Source organism: Gavialis gangeticus, unplaced genomic scaffold (genome assembly GCF_001723915.1).
Source record: "Gavialis gangeticus isolate Ggan-Ray unplaced genomic scaffold, GavGan_comp1, whole genome shotgun sequence".
Taxonomy (NCBI): domain Eukaryota; kingdom Metazoa; phylum Chordata; order Crocodylia; family Gavialidae; genus Gavialis; species Gavialis gangeticus.
In genome coordinates this window covers 51,100,681-51,106,914 of record NW_017729032.1, presented here as the reverse complement: position 1 = coordinate 51,106,914, position 6,234 = coordinate 51,100,681, and positions in this window count along the sequence as shown.

Here is a 6,234-nt window from a genome sequence, read left to right as displayed (position 1 = left end):
GGGGGGGCAGCCTGACAAGCACCAACAGAACCCACCCGGACGTGGGGCCCCCACTGAGGCAAGCCAAGGTCGATCAAGCACGACTGAACCACCATTGCTGGTGCCCATCCAGCTGGCGAGTGGACGGAGTGTAGGGAAGGAGGAGTCTTATGGAACATCACACCCCAACTGTGAGTACTGCCATCCCCGGGGGGCCCCTCAGGAAGATCTCCACTGAACCCTCCCCTTTATATAATAACACCAAGTTGTGTCAGGAGAGTTGAGGGGAGGGACCCCACGCTGGATGGATAATGCATCACTCAGGGAACCCCACTTAAGGCACCTTCCATCACACAAAGCCTGGGCCAACTCCATCGCACAGGGCTCCCTGGAGTTTACATGCAGCTCCTGGCACTCAACTGGGAGCTGCACATGATGGAGTCAGTAGCCTGGCCCCACTCCTTGCTGCCACGTGCAACTCCCAGGAATCGACCAAGAGCAGCAGGGAGCCCCATGCAATGGAGCTGGGCCAGCTTGGCCCTACTCCCTGCCAAGTCCCAGGAGACATGCATGGCAGCAGTGAGCAGAGCCAAGCTGCTGCCTCCATCACACAGGCTCACCCTGGTGGTGGGCAGCTCCTGCCAAGTCCCAGGAGCTGCATGTACGCTGTGGAGCAGGGGCAGGCAATCGTTTTGGGTAGGGGGCCGCTTACTGAGTTTTGGCAACCCATCGAGGGCCACATGATAGACAGCCAGGGGCAGATAAATATTAATTTTCTAAATTTTTTAGGGGCCCACATGGCTCCAGACAAAACTAACATTTGGACCATTTAGAGGATGACATGTATGCAGGGTTGCATATTGGTCTCATCTATGCTGTATCCATGACTGAGCACACCCCAGACATTCACTCCCAACCCATGCATGCTGAATCCCAAAGGAAAAGCAACGTAGCTGCTGTGCCTCAGTCTTGAGCACATAGCAATAAAGACAAAAACAAGACTGTTTAAAACAGGCTTGTCCAACACATGGCCCGTGGTCCATGCAGCCTGCCAAGCCATTTTCTCTGGCCCAAGGTCCCTTGCTTGGGACAGGCGAGGAGTCCTGGTGCCAGTTCCGTGCTCCACGGTGGCAGCGGCGAGGCAAGATGGGCAGGGCCGGCCCGCGGGCCCCAGCCGGCAACGAGGGGCGGGGAGCTGCTTACCCCCGTAGGGCCAGGCTCATCATGTGAGCCAGGTCCCACAGCGCTGCCCCGAGGGCTCCGCAGCGTGAGGCTGCCCCAACCGCGCCTGGCTGGACAAGCTGGAGGAGAAGTCGCAGGCACTGCCCAGCTCGTCCAGTCAGGTGCGGTTGGGGCAGCCTCGCACTGTGCAGCCCTCAGAGCAGCAGCGGTGGGAGCTGCAGCAAGGCCCGTGCCCTGCCCACGTGCATGGTGGATAGAGGCACCAGGTAAGGCCCCGCGCGGTGCTGGGGGCACATCGGGGCCGGGCCGGGGCTGCGGGGCGTGCAGATGCCAGAGCCAGGCTGGGCGGGAGGCAGGAGCAGCCTGGCCCAGAGGCAATCTACGCAAGGGGCAGCACAGCATTACCTGGCTCCCGGCTGCGGAAGGGCCGCCCAGTGCCAGCGTTGGTATGCGGGGCAGCGGCTGCAGCACCTGCTGCTGTTGCCAGAGAAGAGCCAGTGGGAAGAGCCCAGCATTGCACAGCCCGGCCAGGACCTGCCACCACTTCCTCCGGCGGCCTCGCCTCAGCCCAGGGCAGCAGCTGGCTGCTGCGGACGGGGCTGGGGGTCCTGGGACCGCTGCACTCCTGCCCTGCCCTGCCCTGCCAGCTGCTCCCAGTCCTGGCTGCTGCTCCTTGCAGCCATGAAGCCAAAAGCGCCGTGTGCCACTGAAAGCGCCGTGTGCCACTGAAAGCGCCGTGTGCCTGGGTGGCTGGGCTCCGGCTAACAGCCCCCAGCCCCGGAGCCTGCCAGCTGCCACTGGTCAAGAGCCACCTGAGCCAGGCTTGTATCCAGGAAGAGAAAACTAAACCCCTCCAGCTGCCCCCGAGTAGACAGCTCTGCCTACAGAGGGCTGCGGGCCGCCTTGTACCAACTCAGCTGTCTTGCAGCTGCACCCCTGGCCCAGAGCCACCAAACACCACAGGGGGAGGCCATCTCTCTCCCAGGCTGTATGGGCACAGCCGAAGGGGCACAGGGGCCCAAAAAGTAAAAAATAAAAATTAATACAAGGTTGTACTAGAGAGGGTTCAGCTGGAGGAGGCTAGAGAACAATGCAGGGGAGCCAGGGGCATCCCTGACCTTTCGCCTCTCCCTCCAAGGCAGTGTCCACAGCCACCAGGGCAGCAGAATGGGCACCCTTCCATCTCAGATGCCTTGTGTGGTACGGGCGAGGTCTCAGCCACCTCCAACTTTAAAAAATAATAATAGGATGCAAAACTCTGAGGAACTCAGGCCAAGGCAGCCAGAAGGGGGTTGGGTGTGGCCTGCTGAGCCCCTGATTCCAGCCTGTTTCTTTCCAACCAGTGAGTGTCTGGGAGGATGGGTTTGGGCAAAATGTGGCCAGGGCACCAAGCAGCACCCAAGGCCTGGCCCCTTTCCCTGCAAAGCTGCCAGGCCGACAAGGGAGGAATGCCAAAATAGCTTGCTGCTGTAACCTAAGTATTTATTTTAGTCAAGTGTTTGCTATTATTTCATTGTTGCTTTTATATTGTTTTTATTTTGGATTTTAAACCACATTTCCAGACCCACTTCATTGTCACTTCCTGCAACTTAATTGGTGTCAAAGGTCACATGACATCACTTTCTGATGTGATACCATTTCCTGTGAGGTCTCTGAATATGGCTCGCCAGCCCACTGGGTAATAAAAAGTTCATGATCCGGCCCCACATTCAAAAAGGTTGGACACCCTTGGTTTAAAAGCAGCATTAAGGCAGGTGCTCAGGACCACCCTAGGGTGGCTCCATTGTTTCTTTTCTGGGACTTGACCCACATGGGATGGAAACAAGTGAGGAAAAAGCATGCTTCACAATGACATTCTAGGTTGCGTGTCAGCTGGTACAAAAAGCCTACTAAGAGCACATCCCATCAGTAACCTAGGATCTGCAGACTTCCAACCAACTTGAGTAGAAGTCAAAATTTTGGTTTTATTTCTAAAATTCAATATAGGCCAGAACCTGACAGCTAAGAAATCACCTCTTCCCCGTGCCATACGCTCACAGCTAGAGGGGAAAAAAAAGCATTCAGACCACAGCTCCTTTGCTATAAACTGAAGAGAAAACACTAATTGTATTTATTCACCACTGATTCTGAAGTTTGTTCTCTACCACTAAGAATTTAAAATTAATTCAAGTTGAACTTTATTTTTAAAAAGGATCACTGCCAGATTTTTCTCCATATCCCTATAATAGTCTCAGTAACAGAATAATGAAGATTTTTACCGTCATATATAGTTATAACCAAGGATCTGGGTTCTCTGATTTTAAAAAAAGTAACCCCAAACTCACATTTCTCCATGATTAAAATGAAATACTACTAATATATATAGATATCTGGGGTGTTTCATTTTAATCATGGAAAAATGTGGATTTGGGGTTACTTTTTTTAAACGCAAAATTGGGGATTTTTTTAAAAATCTGAGAAAACCAGGATCCCTGGTTATAACAACTCACTTCAGTTGTATATCTCATGCATTTATGTTTTTTTTAGGCTAACGGTTATTTGCCATTAATCTTCAGAATGGCAATGTTTTCATCAGAAGCTGAACAACACTGTTCTACTTCAGAGAGTTCCATGGCAAACTACCAAATTACTGCTAAAGCAAAACACAAATGAGCCTACTAACATAAGCAGTAGCCACTTTCCATTCACCTGCTTTTCACAGAGTTTAACTGAGGACAGACTACTGGCCGTAGTTCAAAAGAATACAATAAGAGGGCAGACATTTTGAATGAGACCAATTCTTTGAGTTTTTCCTAATAAAAAGATTCAATGTACCTGGTTCTGCTGACAGATATATTTACAGTTATGAAAAACAAGAACAAAAAATTATTCTTAAATGAAACAAAGACCCCAGGTATAACTATCACACTCACTAGCTATCTTCCAACATCTATCCCATTTTTAAGGGATATACGGAAGGAAAATTTGAGATGTACACTCCAGCTGGTTTCAAAGGTCCTATCCACATCTAAGCTGGCCAGCGTGCTCTGGCAACCTCTAAATAAACAACAGCCAGTGCCAGTGAAGTTAGCACTAAAGTAACACATAGGTGTTACTTATTTTTTAAATAAAATTTGAAGTCAGTTAATAGTTAAATCATGACCTGGATATAATCCTCACACATTTTTTCTTTAGTAACCTATAATGCTAGACAAAACAGATAGTCCAAAGTATCCCCCACGTTATAACAGGAAAGGCAAGGAAAACCAGAAAAAAGTCAGCAAGTTGATGTTGGAGTGGAGATGCAGAAACAAAAAGAACAGAACAGTCTTTGAGGAAGAAAGGACATGAAATGAAACAAAGAGTAAACAGGAAAAAGAACATGAAAAAGGATAAGAGGAAAGGAAATCAGGAAAAAAGAAATATATAACCAATAAAGAAGTAAAAAAAACCAAAGAAGTGAAATGAAGTCAGAAATGATAAAGGTGAGAGTTACATTTTTAATCTTAAATTAATTCACCGTATTATATCAACTATGCTGTATAAATCATGCAAAATTGTTTCACTCATTTGCTCTGCTGCCCTCCTAATAAGTACTTTTTACTTAAACTAGCAAGCTGAATTACTAGAGGTAACTGACAATAGAAAAGTGTAATCCCTAATGACAGGGATAACTATAACTATCATTTTGCTTTTAAAAAATAACAATTGGTTCAAAGCATATGTGTAAGCATCAAAGCATCTGAACTTAACTTGTTTATTAAAGAAATTAAGTTTTAAAAATTCAAGGATATCCACTAGGAAAAAGATGGAAAACAGCTCATTGTCATCAAAAGAAATGCATCAACTGTCAACCAAGGCAATTTGGGAATATGAAAGCAAATAGCTTTGTCAATAATTAGCAAGGCCCCAGAACTATCCAATTCTTCCTTAAAAAACAGCCAAGGTACTGAATGATGGAAGAATCCTTTGCACAAACAGTAACTACTTCTACAAAGATTTTTAAAATCTACAGCTCTTGTACTACAACATACATACCACATCTGCTAGACTCCAAGATGACCAGGGATCTACTCAAATTGCAGTTTCATAGAAACCACAAAAATAGCATCTTCCACAGTTTCAGGTAGAATCACAAAAAAAATTACTAAAAATAAAATGCTGGCTCCCCAGTGGCCCCCCCTCCTCCCAACTGGCTGAGAGGGTTGCCTTTCACATGGCCCTACACATATCTGCCAGTCAGAGGCTAGGGGTGGGGCCCAACCCTGTTGGCTAAGCAGTGGCAGGGTGGAGGCAAGGAACTGGCCACAATAAGCCTGACAAAGTGGCAGCCAGCACTATGACTGGCCCACAAAGTTGCTGCCTCAATTCGGAGAAATCCTTAAAGATGAGGCCACATCCCCCCAATGTTAAATGGGGGGGGGGAACTCATACTGGAATCAACTGCAGTGGCAGGCAGCTCCAAATGCAACCCAGGCAGCTGCTGTCTACTCCTCCCCCTCCCCCCACATCTCCCTTGTACAGGCTCAGGCTCTTCACCTATCTCCCCACACCCCACCACTTACCCTTACTCCAGCACCAGCAGGCTTTGTCCCCATACCGGTCTGGGGCATAAAGCACAGCTCCAACCACCCCAGTAGCAGCAGCAAGTCCGGCTGAGTCCCGCCCAAATCCACCATCACTGCTACCAGGCCAGGTTAGGGTTGTGGTCCATGCTCAGGAAGACACAGTAAGAGCCTGCTGGCACTAAAGCAAGAGTATAGTGAGAGGATTTCAATTTTGAATCATGGCTTACACAGCTACTTCACCAAATTGTTTTGGAACTCCATATACTGTTACATTTAAATGTAGGATGGTTTCAAGATACCCATCCTTGTAGACTTAAATCACATTTATGAACTTTAGCCTAAAAGCTATTGTAAACCAACCTCTTTCACCTTAAAATTTGAATATTACTCCTTTGTAACAACTGCATGTTAGTATACCTGTATGTACAAATTGTCATAAAGCCACTATATAACATTTGTTCTGATTTGGGGGAAAAACGTGTTTAAATTTATCTCCTCGTACCAGAGCTGGTGTAAGAAGCAACTG